This window comes from Malania oleifera, chromosome 9, assembly GCF_029873635.1.
Source record: "Malania oleifera isolate guangnan ecotype guangnan chromosome 9, ASM2987363v1, whole genome shotgun sequence".
Classification (NCBI taxonomy): domain Eukaryota; kingdom Viridiplantae; phylum Streptophyta; class Magnoliopsida; order Santalales; family Ximeniaceae; genus Malania; species Malania oleifera.
The window spans coordinates 59,474,078-59,489,670 of record NC_080425.1 but is presented as its reverse complement, the minus strand read 5'-3'; the positions used below and the strand labels follow the sequence as shown (position 1 = coordinate 59,489,670).

Sequence of the window (15,593 nt, the reverse complement as noted above, 5' to 3'; positions counted from 1 at the left end):
AAAAAAAAAAAAAATTGTATGCAACAATTTCCAAGTTTCATACAGCTAAGGGCAAAATGTAATATTTATCAAAAGTATGTTTTCATGTTAATATCTTAGAGGAGTGTCGAAATGGAGAAAGTCGTAGGGTTAGGGTTTTTGTGATCATATATTGCGAGTTATGTGGTGTTTCGAGACGATTTTTCTCCTTAGTTTGTTGAAGGGACAGAGGAGATTGCCGCTGCTTCTTAGAGGCGTACCGCTCCCCCTCTATATCTAACAGCCGCACCATGAATTGATAGCCAGTCTCTTCGTGCCACCGTGCCAACCGCTCTGCACCGCCGCCGAGAAGCCAGATGAGAGTGGATCCTCTATGAAGCATACTATCGATGCCTTAAGCAGCAGGGACCTGCCCCAGCACCCTAGGTGGAACTATCCTAATTTCCATGAGTGGAAAGAAAGGGAAGCTGAGATCGTTCTAGTAATCAAGCCTATCACTTTACTTGTAAAAGAGATTCTTCACTCCAAGAGGCATTGCAGTGGCAGCGGTTCTCGTCAGAGAGCAGCAGCATCGTTTTGTCTCCGGCGTTGGCAGTGACGTTCGTCTCCAGCATTGCAACGAGGATGATTAGTGCTGTGAGAAACTGAGACAGCGACAATGATGAAGTGGTGACGGCGAACCTGCAACAGCAACATACGATGATGGCAGACGTAGGTTTATGAGAAGGGACAACGCAGGTTGGTTTTTTTTTGTTTGTTATTTTTTGGTGTTCAATATGGAAAACAGGTAACCACTAGCCATGACCGTGTCGTCTATGGTAGTTGTTACCGAAGGGTTGAGGGGAGGTGTCGACGCTAATTTACGGGTTGCGGGGAGTGGTTTGGGGGATGATAAGGTCGAAAAGGGGGAAGGTTTTGCTAGGGGAAAATCATTTGCAAAAGCCTCGAAGAGGCCAATTCCATCTTCAAAATTCAAAATCCCATTGAGGAAATCGGAATTGATTAATGGGGAATTAGGTTTTGTTTTCTCGGATATGGAGATGGAAAAGGCTGCTGAGGATCTGAAGTTTGCGTTGGTGCTTAAATTTCTTTCTGCAAGGCCGTCTATCGATGTCCTTCGGAGGCATATTATCCAATCCTGGGGTCTCTCTAAAGTTTCAATGATAAGTTTTATGGACAACTATCATATTCTTTTGCATTTGGTAAACGAAAATGACTACATTCATGCATGGGCATGAGAAGGAAGATGGGTGGCAGGGTGCCAATTTCGGCTATTTAATTGGTCCGTGAATTTTGATGTCAATAAGGAGCCATCGATCGCACCTCAATGGATTTTATTACCAGGTTTGCCTTTACATTTATATAGAATGGATTGTTTACAGAGTTTGACCACTAGATTTGGTAGATTTTTTGGGATGGATAATGCCCCATTATATAGAACACAAGCCACTGGTGCAAGATTATGTGTTGAAGTGGATTTGCAGAAGGATCCTGTGGAGGGTTTTCCATTGGTGGTAAGATATAAGCAGAATTGGAAAAAGGTAATATATGAGAAGAGGGGTTTCTATTGTAATAAATGTTGTAGGCAAGGTCACGCTAATGTAGTATGCCGGTTTGGAGTTAAGCCTAAGGATAAAAGGAAGGTAGGTATAAGGAAGGAGGGAGATGGGATGGTTTGGAAAGAAGTGGGTAGAAAAGAAAATATGATAGTTGAAGTGGAAGGTCCTATTTTGAAGATTCAAGATCAGAGGGTGGAGGAGCAGAAAGGTGGAAACGTGAGTGGTCATTCGAATGTGATTAAGAAAAATAAAGAAGTTGTGAATGAGATTAATAATGTGGGTACTCAAAAAGTGGATAAAGTTAATTTGGTAGAGAAGAATAGTGGAGAGAAAGTCGAGCGTTGTCAAGATCTGAAGTCAGGGGTGGAAGGGGTGCAGGTAGAATTGGGAGGTTGTTCTAGGATTGCCCAGAAAATCGGAGTTGTTTATAAAGAGGGGGGGAGGGAAAAAGTTGAAAAGGATAAGGATGGGGAGGTGTTTTTGGTGGAGGAGGTGGATGAAAGAGAGGGGGATGTGGAGGGTGTAGTGTGTAGGGATAATTATGATGTGTTATCTAAGGGAGATATGGAGGTTTGCATTGATACGTAAAAAGAATATTACTCTGATCTAGGTAATGTGACAATGGGTGGATCGGAAGGAAGAAATAAAGATTATAGGCAAGTGAGAAAGTCTAAGAGGGCTAAGGCAGTGCCTCAAAAATTGAACTTATGATTGACAAAGTTATGTTTTGGAATATAAAAGGGTTGGGCACGTTGACGAGAAGATTGAAAAAAATTATGCAAGCTCCGAAAGTTTTGATTTTGGCTGTTTCGGACCCTTTTCAAGATATAGAAAAGATACAAAGGTGGGCGGTGTATTTGCAATTTACTAACTTGTGCTCTAATGTTAAGGAAGGTGGGAAGATTTGGCTATTCTGGAAAGATAATGTTCAAGTGGATTGGGTGGGTGCTTCAAATCAATGTTTGATAGTTTTGTTAATAGATGATAGAGGCTCTCTGCTTTTTACTTTTGTATATGCTAAATGTTATCATATTGAGAGAAGAGAATTATGGGAACAACTTTAGGGGATATTGATTTTTTATGTTACTTGGGTTGTTATGGGAGATTTTAATGTAATTCAGTCAGATAAGGAAAGGGTGGGAAGTCGACCTCGCTTAGCTTCGTCTATGGTTGAATTCAGTGGTTGTATTAATAGTTATGAATTATTGGACCTCGGATTCGAAGGAAGTTAATTTTCATGGTATAATGGCCAGCAAGGATTGATGAGAAGTTGGGCGAAACTTGATAGGGTGTTGATTAATAATATTTTTTCGGTAAAATACGGTGAAGCTAAGACATCTTTGTTGAAAAGAAATACTTCAGATCATTCTCCTATCATATTACAGTTGTGTGTGAGTATGGAGAGGTATGGGCCAGTGCCTTTTAGATTTCAGAACATGATGATGTCACATGGGGATTTTTTGAAAATGGCTGAATCATCTTGGAGAGAACACGTTGTGGCGGATTCAGGATTGTGTAAATTGGAGGGTAAATTGAAAAGGCTAGAACAAAGGCTTAAGGTGTGGAATAAACAAACTTTCGATCGTGTTGGTGGTTTTATTCAAGAGTTGGAGGAAAGGGTGAAAAAAATATAAGAATTTACTACATATTGAGTACTCAGAATCAGTTGAAGAAGAGTTCATTGTTTCTAAGGCTGAATTGGAGGTATGGTATAGAAGGGAAGAGTCTAGGTTGGCGCAGTAAGCAAAGATGAAATGGTTAACTGATGGTGATCATAATTCAACGTTTTTCCATGCGGTGATTACGCAAAGAAGGCGTAACTCTTGTGTGAACTCAATGGTGCTTCCTGATGGTTCGGTGTTGGAAAAAATGCAAATGGTCCATGATAAGGCTGTGAATTATTTTGAACAATTCTTGAGGCAGAATAGTTCAGTGCAAAAGTCAAATCTGGACGGTATTATCCATTCGGTGGTTTTTGAGGAGTCTATAGGTCAACTAAAGGAAGAACAGCTTGAGGAAGAGGTTTATGCAACTATTTCTTCTATTTTTGTGAATAGTAGCCCGAGACTGGATGGGTTTGGGTCTTCTTTCTATATTACCTATTGGAAGATTATTAAAAATGATGTGATGGATGCGGTAAGAGAGTTCTTCAAATGGGATATGTTGTCTCAGTATTTTTGTTTCTCTTACATAGTGCTTATTCCAAAAGTAAAGGATCATCAGTATTTTGGTAAATTTCGGCTGATAAACCTTTGTAACGTAATGTATAAAATTCTCTCCAAAATCCTCGTCGGTAAGCTTTCATTGGTGATGGGTGATTTAATATCTTTAGAACAAGGTGCTTTTGTGAAAGGGAGGAGTATTTTTGAAAATATAACGTTTGCTCAAGAGATGACAAAATTATTACATAGGTGGGTGAGAGGAGTTAATATAATGCTAAAACTTGATATGAGCAAAGCATATGATCGAGTGGAGTGATAGGTGGTAGAGAAGATTTTCCATGCTCTTGGTGTTTTAGATTGGTTTTGTAAGTTGATTCAGAATTGTATTTCTAATCCATGGTTTTTTGTCATGATGCATGGCCCTTACAGAGGTTTTTTCAAGTAAAAAAGGGGCTTGAGGCAAGGGGATCCGTTGTTGCTATATATTTTCATCGTCATGGAAGAAGTTCTTTCTAAATTAATCCAAAAAAAGTTGACTGAGAAGTGGATTTTACTATTTGCACATCCAAGTGGTGCACTTATTATATAACATTTAATGTATGCGGATGATGTTGTTATATTTGCTAATGCGGGAAAAAAATCTGTTAGATATTTAATGGAGGTGATTAAGGAGTATGAAAACTGGACTGGCCAAAGGGTGAATAAAGATAAATCAGCTATTTTTTTCTCAAAGAAGTTGGGTGTTCAGAGGAAGGGAAAAATTCTTCAAGAGACTGGTTTTATTGAAGGTAAATTTTCTTTTACGTATTTGGGTGTGTTGATAGTGGATAAAATATTGAATTGCTGTCATTTTGACCCTTTAATTCAAAAAATCAATAAGAGAGTAAAGGACTGGAAAAATAGACTGTTGTCTCAAGGAGGTTGTCTAGTTTTGTTGAGACATATGCTTTCGAGCATGTCATTGCATCTGTTAACTGTTCTAAATGTCCCAAAACTGGTGATAAAAAAGATACAAGATATGTTTGCTTCTTTTTTCTGGGGATTTAATGATAGAAAAGAAAAAAAATGAAATGGAGGGCTTGGAAGAAATTGTGTTCCTGTAGAGGAGGGGGGCATAAGAATAAGGGACATTTTGAAAGTGCAACAGTCTTTGTTCATGAAGTTTGGTTGGTAGTTATTAACACAAAATTCTTTATGAGCTAGATTTTTCAAAGCTAAATATGGGAAAGGAGGACATATTGCTCTTTACAGACCTCATTGATCGGATTCTTCTTTTTGGAGGAAAGTTCTGCAGGGTATGCCTGAGTTGTTAAGTAAATCTAAATGGAAGGTTAGAGAAGGAGATGTAAAATTGTGGTATGATAAGTTTTGGATTAGGGGCCTTCGTTTTCAAAATGTCCAGACAGTGCACATTCACATGTCATATTAAAAGATTTGATTATCAATAATGCGTAGGATGTGGAAAATTTCCAGAGAATATTAGACGCCTTATTCTATTATGGGTTTGTGGTTATCTTTAAGTAATGTTTGAGCATGCAAGTTTGAAAATTTGAATGAGAATCACAATAAAGAAATGAGAGGAGTCGATAAAGTTTCATGTAGGGAGTGTTTTGGCATTTAGGTTGCTGTTGACAATTATTATTATAGTTTGTATTTGTAGTTGATATTACACGTGGTGATTACAGCTGCTGTTTTAGTTGGAGGTTATAGTTGAAAAAATAAGCTTTTGTGGCTTTTCCATTGCTAGCCATTAGATCTTTACCAACTCTGAATAATAAAACATAATGAAAAATTTAAACTTTAGGTTTTGACCAAAGCTTCCAATTACTCATTTGAAGATGTATTGTTGAAAAGTGACCACTTATTATCATGATAATAAACTACTTATACACTGCTTCTAGGATAGTCCAAATAAAGCAGCTACGAGCTGGTATCTTCTGTTGGATAGAGCTAATAAAAATCATATTTTGTTTATGCTTTCATTCATTATGCATGTGTTCATTGAAGTTTAGACCCGTTCAAGAATCATTACTATACATTCATGTCGTATCGTAAGTGTGAGACAAATCAATTAATATTCAATTGATTATTAGTCATACTATCTAGATTAATAATCAATAGAACATGTTAATTATTTTTTTTCATTTACGATAATGATGTTTGTATTTCAACCATTATTTAATTGTCCAATGTGTGGACAATTTAGGAATTTGTATTTATATTGTAGTAAATCACTCAAATTCGTTGATCATACTCATTCTAAATTTCGACAGCATCTCCCCATGGTTCTCCAAGTACACGAGATGGGAGAAGTGAATATGTTGCTAGTTTTACTTGAACATGTTATAGGCTAATTAAATGAATAGGATAGTATTCATACCCTTTAGACAAAAGGTGGTCGATTTTAAGATTCACATTGCGTGCCCTCATAAACATTATGAAAATATAATCAATATTATTTACTTGAACATGTTATAGGCTAATTAATGAACATGGATAAGATTTGGATGAAGTCTCAGGGTACGTTTATGCCATAATACGTCAAAGGGTTACATGATTTTACAGACTTCGCACGCCTTTGTGTTGACAAATCCAGTAGAATAAGGTTTCCTTGCAATAAATGCCAAAACATAACATTTTTGACACATTGATTTGGTTAGAAAACATTTATTAGACTATGGAATGGATAATAGCTACACAAGATGGGTGTTTCATGATAAAGATTACAAAGTTCTAAGCGATGATGATGAAGATGAAGATGAGGGGGCCAATAAAGGAGGTGGTGATACACGTTCAAATGAGTTAATTGAAATGTTAGGTGACTTGTGAGGGAGGAATGCAGTGGACATGGAGGATGGCAATGTGTTGCACAAAGTTAAACTTGTGAAGGAAAATGAAAAGGAGTGTTGAAGAAAGACATAAGAAAGAATTTGTCAACTAGTTTAGGACATGTGCGAGTAACAAATTTTATGTGAGTTTGAAGCAATGTAAAATTTCAATGATGGTGAACTCATCTAAACTTATTTTTACTAGATGAAATTCATGTATTATAATAAAGAACTAATAGCAAGTAAAGATTTTTACGCGTTGGCATGTAGCTCCGATCAACAAGTTAACCACTACACTGTTTGCATTGTTAATGGCTTAAGATTTCATACGAAGTCTCTTGAACTACAGAGAAGAACCAAAAATTGTAGGGTTGTCATGTTAGTCACAAAAGGAGATGAGGAGACTGGCTATTTTGGTATCTTAAATGATATTATTGAGCTAAACTATGGAGCCAATAGACTCGTTTACTTGTTTAAGTGTGACTAGTAGGATATTAGCAATAAAAAGAGTGGGATAAACGCAGATACCTACTTTACTAGTGTCAATTTTAGTAAGACATGGTATGAAGATGACCTTTTTGTGCTAGCAATGCAGGTATAACAAGTGTTCTACTTGAAGGACACAAAATTGAAGGGTGATTGGCATGTGGCACAAAAAATTCAGCCCAATAGTTTGTATGATATAATAGAAGTCCTAGATGGGGATAAGAATGTAATCGAGGATGCTTTCCAATAAGCTGATCCATCTGTTAGTGCAATAACTCAATATGATTCGAATATAGCATCGCTTGGTGATTATTATGTTGCTGAGGAAGGAGCTGATCCTATACCATTGAATAAGGTTGGTGCCACGGCTAAACATGCAGGGACTATTGGCATTGAAATTGATGATGTACATATTGATTTCATCAACAATAATGAAACTGATATTGAAGATGAAACAATGGTGGATTACTGCACCAAGGGGAAAGAGATACTTGAGAGTGGTGATACTAATGCTAAGGATTTGTAATCATACTGCACTTCATAGGGGTAAGCATGTTATGTTGTCATATAACATTCCATATATCTAATCTGTATGAATAACTAAAAACATATTTAAAATAATTCCATTTCATATGCAATTATCTTTTTCAATATTCTATGAAAACATAACACCATTAGGTCTTAGACTATTGAGGCGTAGGCTGACCAGTACGACTAGTTAGGACCATGTTGCAGTGTCGATACAGCCGGAGCATGTCCATGCCGATGCATCACCGACACAACCGATGTGCATCCATCAACTGGGGAGACCCAGGGTGATTTGTGCGCCCACATGAGTAGCATCGGTAAGATTGTGATTCTTAAAATTTTTTAATAAATTGATTTTTTAGATACGTGTGTGTGTGTGTTGACCTTATAGGTCACACCCGATTTTGATAATGACAAATACTTGTTGTATTTGATGGTAATCTAAGTGATTACGCGCTTAAATTGCGTAATTAGGTGCTTTAATTCATGCATTGCGAATGATATTTTGTATTTAAATGCCTAACTACTCTCAATATTCTAACATTGTGTTCTATTTATAAAATTTGGGTTTTATTGAGTAATGTATGAAATTTTGGTGTTTTTTATTGCAGAGCAACTGTTGGAAGCTAAAAAAAGCCAATGGTACTTTGCAATCTCATCAAGGCCAAAATCAGACGTGAAGTTAGCATATGCCGTTTTATGGATTTTTTCGACAATTCTTCGTAATCTTGGCATAACTTTCTCATACGAGCTCCGATCGAGATGATTCAAAATTCTAGGAAAAGCTAAGAAAGAGCTCTACATCTTTTATGTTTTAAGCTGTGAGAGTTACAAGCTATAAGAGGGTCGAAAGTGGGCTTGGAAAAGGAGGGCAGTTCATGTACCTTTGAAAAAAAAAAATCAAAAAATCAAAAAATGAGATGTGATCCAGCCATGTAGCCGGGTCATCTCATAAAGGCAGTGTGCGCTGGGTACATACAAAGGAAAGACAAAAGAATGGAAAGAAAAAAAGAAAGGAAAGAAAAGCAAAGAAAGAAAGGACAAAAAGGAAAGGAATTGGAAAAGTCAAAGGAGGGTTTCCTTGTGGAGGGAGCCGTGTGCAAGAAGAGAGGGAGAGAGCAGCGTGTGCTGGGGCTAGAGGGAGAGAGGCCGCACCATAGAAAAAAAAAAAAAAGATTTTTCTTGGGAGACACAAGGGAGGCCAAACCACGAAAATTTTCTTGGAAAAATTATCTTTTTGGGAGCTTTCTTGTGGTTTTCTTTTGGAGGGTGCTGCGAAGATACACACACAGCCAGAAAAGGAGAGTTGGAAGGACGCGAAAATACTATCTTTTTAGAATCGGAAGGCGGCGAACAACGGCCGTGTTCGGGGTGTTCGTGACGCGTGACGGCAGTGCGGCGAGTGTTGATCTTTTCCGTACACTCCAAATTGAAGAAAATATGGTGAAATCTATTATGTTGGATTTAATTTTCGGAATGAACTAAAATTTTGAATTCTAGGAAAACGATGTAGCCAGTTTCGAACTATGCTTGCTCTTTGATGCTAATCTGAAGTAGTTTTCATTAATGTTTGTTTGAGTTATTCTGTGCCTAATGCTTTTAATTAATTGGCCATTAATTAAATGATTTTAGTCTTGTGATTTGCTACCGAAAGGGGGGATTATAGGATAGATCTTGGATAATTCAGCGTAGGTAAATATAGAGATCGAAAGACTTGTATGAACCTACGTAGCATTAAAAATCGAGGGTCTTGTTGCGTTCTTGCGTTATTAATTTACATACTCTTATGTTAAATAATAAACAAGAATAGGTTCCGATTGACTATCGAAAGAGGCTTTTGGAAAAATTGGTGATTTGCTAACAAACAGAGAAAACGAAGTTAAATTAGCTAAATGAGTAAAGCATAGTGAGAAACTAGGTGAAATCAGTTTCCTAGAAGTTTTCACCATCATCAATTTGACACGCGGTATCCAGTTTTAAATTCTCCTGAATAGTTTATTTAAAGTAGATTTGTTTAAATTTTGCAGTCTAAAATTGTTAATTTTTCTAAATAAAATCAAGGTTAGTAAAATTTCGATACTTGGTAAAATTAAGACATCAATCCCTGAGGACGATACTCTACACATCACTATATTATAAAACTACGATACTGTGCACTTGCAGTTTGCATCGGTCAAGTTTTTGGCGCCGTTGCCGGGGATTGAGTTTTTCTTATTTTTGTCAATATCGATACAAAGTAATCTTGGTTTTAATTTAGAATTTTATTTTTATATTTTTATTTATTTATTTTCTTTATTTTATTTTATTATTATTTTTTTTTGTATTTCTGGTGTGTTTTTATGTTGGATGTGCAGTGCTAGAACATGTGACATTATTCCTTTTGATTCGGAGATTGAAAGAATGCTCAGAGCACTAAGGAAAAAGAGGGTATTAGTCATGGAGAACGGATAAGATAATGCGCAGCCACACGCCTTGAAGGATTATGTGCGACCAGTTGTGAATGACAATTATTCGGGTATCAGACGCCAGCCCATTAATGCCAACAATTTTGAGCTCAAACCTGCATTAATCAGCATGGTGCAGCAGGCCCAATTCAGTGGATCGCCACTTGATGATCCTAATATCCATCTAGCGATGTTTTTGGAGAATTGTGATATTGTGAAGATCAATGGTGTTACTGAAGACACCATTAGACTAAGATTATTCCCTTTCTCTTTGAGGGACAAAGCAAGAGGTTGGCTACAGTCGCTACAACCTAGGAGTATTACTAGTTGGCAGGACATGGCTGAAAAATTTCTGGCTAAATTCTTTCCACCTGCAAAAACAGCTCAACTCAGGAGTGAGATTGGTCAATTCAAGCAACATGATTTTGAATCACTTTATGAAGCATGGGAAAGGTATAAAGATTTGATTCGACGCTGCCCACAACATGGATTGCCTGATTGGTTGCAAATTCAAATGTTTTATAATGGGTTAAATGGGCAAACGCGGACTTTAGTTGATGCTGCATCTGGGGGAACTTTGATGTCAAAGACACCTGAGGGTGCTACTGCTCTTTTGGAAGAAATGGCCTCAAATAACTATCAATGGCCAACTGAAAGAACTATGGCTAAGAAAGTTGCTGGAATTCATGAATTGGAGCCGTTTGCTGCACTTTCAGCTCAAGTTGCTTCTTTGTCTCATCAGATTTCATCTTTGACAACCCAGAGGATACCACAAGGTGCAGAATATGTGGTAGCTACAAGTAGGATAGATTCGAGTATTGGAGCGAGTCAAGAGCAGGTTCAATACATCAATAATCGGAACTACAATTATCGTGGTGATCCTTTGCCACAATATTACCATTCAGGGCTTTGAAATCATGAGAATTTGTCTTATGGAAATACAAGGAATGTGCTGCAACCTCCTACAGGATTTGAAAGTCATCAAGGTGAGAAGAAGATGTCACTTGAGGATGCCATGATATCTTTTGTTGAGGAGACAAAAGCAAGGTTTAAAAAGACAGATGCACGGCTAGACAACATTGAGACTCATTGCAACAACATGGGAGCCACTATGAAGAACCTTGAAATACAAATTGGGCAACTGGCCACGACTATAAATACCCAACAGAGAGGAACTTTTCCTAGCAACACAGAAGTGAATCCTAAGGAACAATGCAATGTCATCACACTTAGGAGTGGAAGAGAAATTGATAAATCACCAGCAAAGGAAACTATGTCCACACCTACACCTGAAAAGAATGGTCGAAGCAAGAATAAAGGGGAAGAAGAGAAGATTGTGGATGATACACCAAGAGAGACGGACACGCTTCCATCAATTTCAATTCCTGACAATCCTCCTATTCTCTCTACTCCACTTCCTTATCCTCAACGTTTTCAAAAACAAAAGTTAGATAAGCAATTTTCTAAGTTTTTGGATATTTTTAAGAAAATTCACATAAATATTCCTCTTACAGATGCCTTGGAACAAATGCCAAACTATGTCAAATTCCTGAAGGACATCATTTCAAAGAAAAGAAGGTTGGAGGAGTTCGAAACAGTGAAGCTTACTGAGGAGTGTAGTGCTATTCTTCAAAAGAAATTGCCTAAAAAATTAAAAGATCCAGGGAGTTTTACTTTGCCTTGCACTATTGGAAATTTATTTTTTGATAAAGTTTTATGTGATCTTGGTGCTAGTATTAATCTTATGCCACTTTCTGTTTGCAGGAAATTGGGACTTGGAGAGATGAAACAAACAACCATTTCGTTGCAACTAGCAGACCGATCCATCAAGTATCCATGTGGAATCATAGAAGATGTATTGGTAAAAGTGGATAAATTTATTTTTCCTGCTGATTTTGTAGTGTTAGATATGGAGGAAGACCAAGAAGTCCCGCTAATTCTTGGCCGACCATTCTTGGCCACTGGAAGGGCTTTAATTGATGTTCAAAAGGATGAGTTAACATTGAGAGTGGATAAGGAAGAGGTTATGTTCAACATCTACCAAGACATGTGATTCCTAGAAGATCCAAGCACTTGCTTTCAGGTAGATGTCATTCAGCAAGGTGTAGAAAAAGTCTTTCAAAAAGATGTACAAGTTGATCACCTAGAACGATCCTTGCAGCAGATTACAACACAGCAGCGTGTGGGGAGGCTAGAACCTATGGTAGCAAGGACGGATTCTGTAATCTCTAAAGGAAAGACGCAACAACCTATATCTCTAGATTTGAAACAATTCCCTGAGCATCTTCGCTATGCATTCTCGGGTGATGCGTATGAAAATGCAAAAATCTACAAAGAGCAGACGAAGAAGTGGCAAGAAAAACAAATTCTTAGGTGTGAGTTTGCTCCAGGACAACAGGTTCTATTCTTCAACTCACGATTAAAACTCTTCCCAGGGAATATATTCAGAGTTAATGGTCAGAGATTGAAGCACTATTATGGAGAACAAATGGAGAGGAACTGTGCATTTATTCCTCTTGGTGATCCTGGTTGATGAAGATTGAAACGTCTGGCTGGAGACGTTAAAACAAGCGATTATGGGAGGCAACCCAAAGAGTTTTTATTTTGTTTATTTCCTTTATCTTTATCATTTATTAATTTATCTATGCACTTTTGAATAATTTAGATTTTCGATGTAGGTTTATTTGGCATGAGTACAGAGCTGAAAATTAAACTCCTCGACGGATTCACCAATAAGTCAAGGAAGTTTCTTTCTTTTCTTCAATCCTTCTCATTTTTGAATAACATTGAAAAAAAAATGTGTGAATATGGATGATTAGGCCATGCGTGACACTACTTATGCCCTTCATATACCTGCATATAACCTAGGAGTACATACTTGGGTCATTTATGTGTGGTTCCTATTTATATGGCTAAACTAGGAATCGTAACTCATTGAAAGTTGATTGGTAGTGCAATTGTGTTAATCTGGCTATATAAACTCTTGTATCTACATGGTATCTCTTGAGGCTAAACAATACACGTTCACGTGACTTGTAACACTTAGGGTTCCTTGTGAACACTGAGAGAGCACCCGTGGAGACTTTGACACCTTGTGAGGTACTGTTGAGCCATTTATCGCTCTTTCGAGTTTTGACGTCAACTCAGAGTTCATGAAACTCAACTTTCCCTATTTTTTTCTGGATACTCTTTGTACACTAGTCTTGGTTTTTGAATTGCTAGCCTAGAGGTGACATCTAGTGGGGAGATAAAAACTTAGGTCTTGTAGATGTGAAGGCCGAACCACCCCTAGAAATAGAATTATTTCATGGACTCTTGTTCAAGTTTAATGCACATGGGTGGTATGAAAACAATAAAAGAAGTGTTATGATTGTCCTAATTGACCATGAAAAGAAAGAAATTGAAAAATAAGCAAAAGAAAGAAAAAGAGAAATAGAAATACCCTACAAGAGGTGAAAGATTAATACCTGCTCCACACAACTACAACAAAAGTCAAGGACAAGACGCATGTTATCCACATATGAAGACTCTTCACCCGCCTAATGCCTCAGATGTATTCACGCCTAGTTTGTGAATAAGTTGATCTAGGGTGGTCTCGGTTGGACATGGCGAGTAGGTGAGAAGATGCTAGGGTGAAGGACCCGACACCTCCTAAATAGGCTTGATCCTTTTCAGACTAGTCCACTCCATACATTTAGCGTTTGTTCCTTGCAGTATGTGGAATGTTTGATCATGACACTCCTCCTCACATACGATGAGTGAACCCATCTTTTTTGAGTGTTTTTGAGAGTATACCAGTTAGGCCGAGTCAAAGCGACAGTTCTTTAGGTGTCCACGGATATCCTGGGTGTAATGAGTCACACACATTACATATGCTTCAACATTTCGCCTATTTATACTTGAATTTATATGGCTACATTAACTCTGAATTGTGCTCGCTGGTTAATTTTACGTGAGTTTACTGTTCTTAATGGCTATATAATGATGAGATTTGCATGAATGACTTACTTCGAAGTTGCGTGAATTGGGTATGAATGAGTTTGTGTGTAATTTGGTGATATTCCTGTATGTGAAAGGGTATAGTTGTGTTACCTGTGTATTCAGTCATTGAAATTGGTATGACACCACCCTAAATTGCATTCATGTTATTTGCTAGGGACTAGCAAAACCTTAGTTGGGGGGTGTGATTACGCGCTTAAATTGCGTAATTAGGTGCTTTAATTCATGCATTGCGAATGATATTTTGTATTTAAATGCCTAACTACTCTCAATATTCTAACATTGTGTTCTATTTATAAAATTTGGGTTTTATTGAGTAATGTATGAAATTTTAGTGTTTTTTATTGCAGAGCAACTGTTGGAAGCTAAAAAAAACCAACGGTACTTTGCAATCTCATCAAGGCCAAAATCAGACGTGAAGTTAGCATACGCCGTTTTATGGATTTTTTCGACAATTCTTCGTAATCTTGGCATAACTTTCTCATACGAGCTGCGATCGAGATGATTCAAAATTCTGGGAAAATATGAAAAAGAGCTCTACATCTTTTATGTTTTAAGCTGTGAGAGTTACTAGCTGTAAGAGGGTCGAAAGTGGGCTTGAAAAAGGAGGGCAGTTCATGTACCTTTGAAAAAAAAAAAAAAAATCAAAAAATCAAAAAATGAGATGTGAACCAGCCATGCAGCCGGGTCATCTCATAAGGGCAATGTGCGCTGGGTACATACAAAGGAAAGACAAAAGAATGGAAAGAAAAAAAGAAAGGAAAGAAAAGCAAAGAAAGAAAGGACAAAAAGGAAAGGAATTGGAAAAGTCAAAGGAGGGTTTCCTTGTGGAGGGAGCCGTGTGTAAGAAGAGAGGGAGAGAGCAGCGTGCGCTGGGGCTAGAGGGAGAGAGGCCGCACCATAGAAAAAAAAAAAAAAGATTTTTCTTGGGAGACACAAGGGAGGCCAAACCACGAAAATTTTCTTGGAAAAATTATCTTTTTGGGAGCTTTCTTGTGGTTTTCTTTTGGAGGGTACTGCGAATATACACACACAGCCAGAAAAGGAGAGTTGGAAGGACGCGAAAATACTATCTTTTCAGAATCGGAAGGCGGCGAACAACGGCGGTGTTCGGGGTGTTCGTGACGCGCGACGGCAGTGCAGCGAGTGTTGATCTTTTCCGTACGCTCCAAATTGAAGAAAATATGGTGAAATCTGTTATGTTGGATTTAATTTTCGGAATGAACTAAAATTTTGAATTCTAGGAAAACGATGTAGCCAGTTTCGAACTATGCTTGCTCTTTGATGCTAATCTGAAGTAGTTTTCATTAATGTTTGTTTGAGTTATTCTGTGCCTAATGCTTTTAATTAACTGGCCATTAATTAAATGATTTTAGTCTTGTGATTTGCTACCGAAAGGGGGGATTATAGGATAGATCTTGGATAATTCAGCGTAGGTAAATATAGAGATCGAAAGACTTGTATGAACCTACGTAGCATTAAAAATCGAGGGTCTTATTGCGTTCTTGCGTTATTAATTTGCATACTCTTATGTTTAATAATAAACAAGAATAGGTTCCGATTGACTATCGAAAGAGGCTTTTGGAAAAATTGGTGATTTGCTAACAA

The 15,593-nt window shown here is 37.5% G+C and overlaps 1 non-coding gene across 1 annotated transcript; it reads right to left on the bottom strand.

Moving 5' to 3' along the window:
- Window positions 1-10,371: 10,371 nt before the first annotated feature.
- Window positions 10,372-10,478, bottom strand: LOC131165183 (small nucleolar RNA R71). Its single transcript, XR_009139500.1, has one exon. It is a non-coding gene; the product is annotated as a small nucleolar RNA R71 (small nucleolar RNA).
- Between the last annotated feature and the right edge of the window lie 5,115 nt (window positions 10,479-15,593).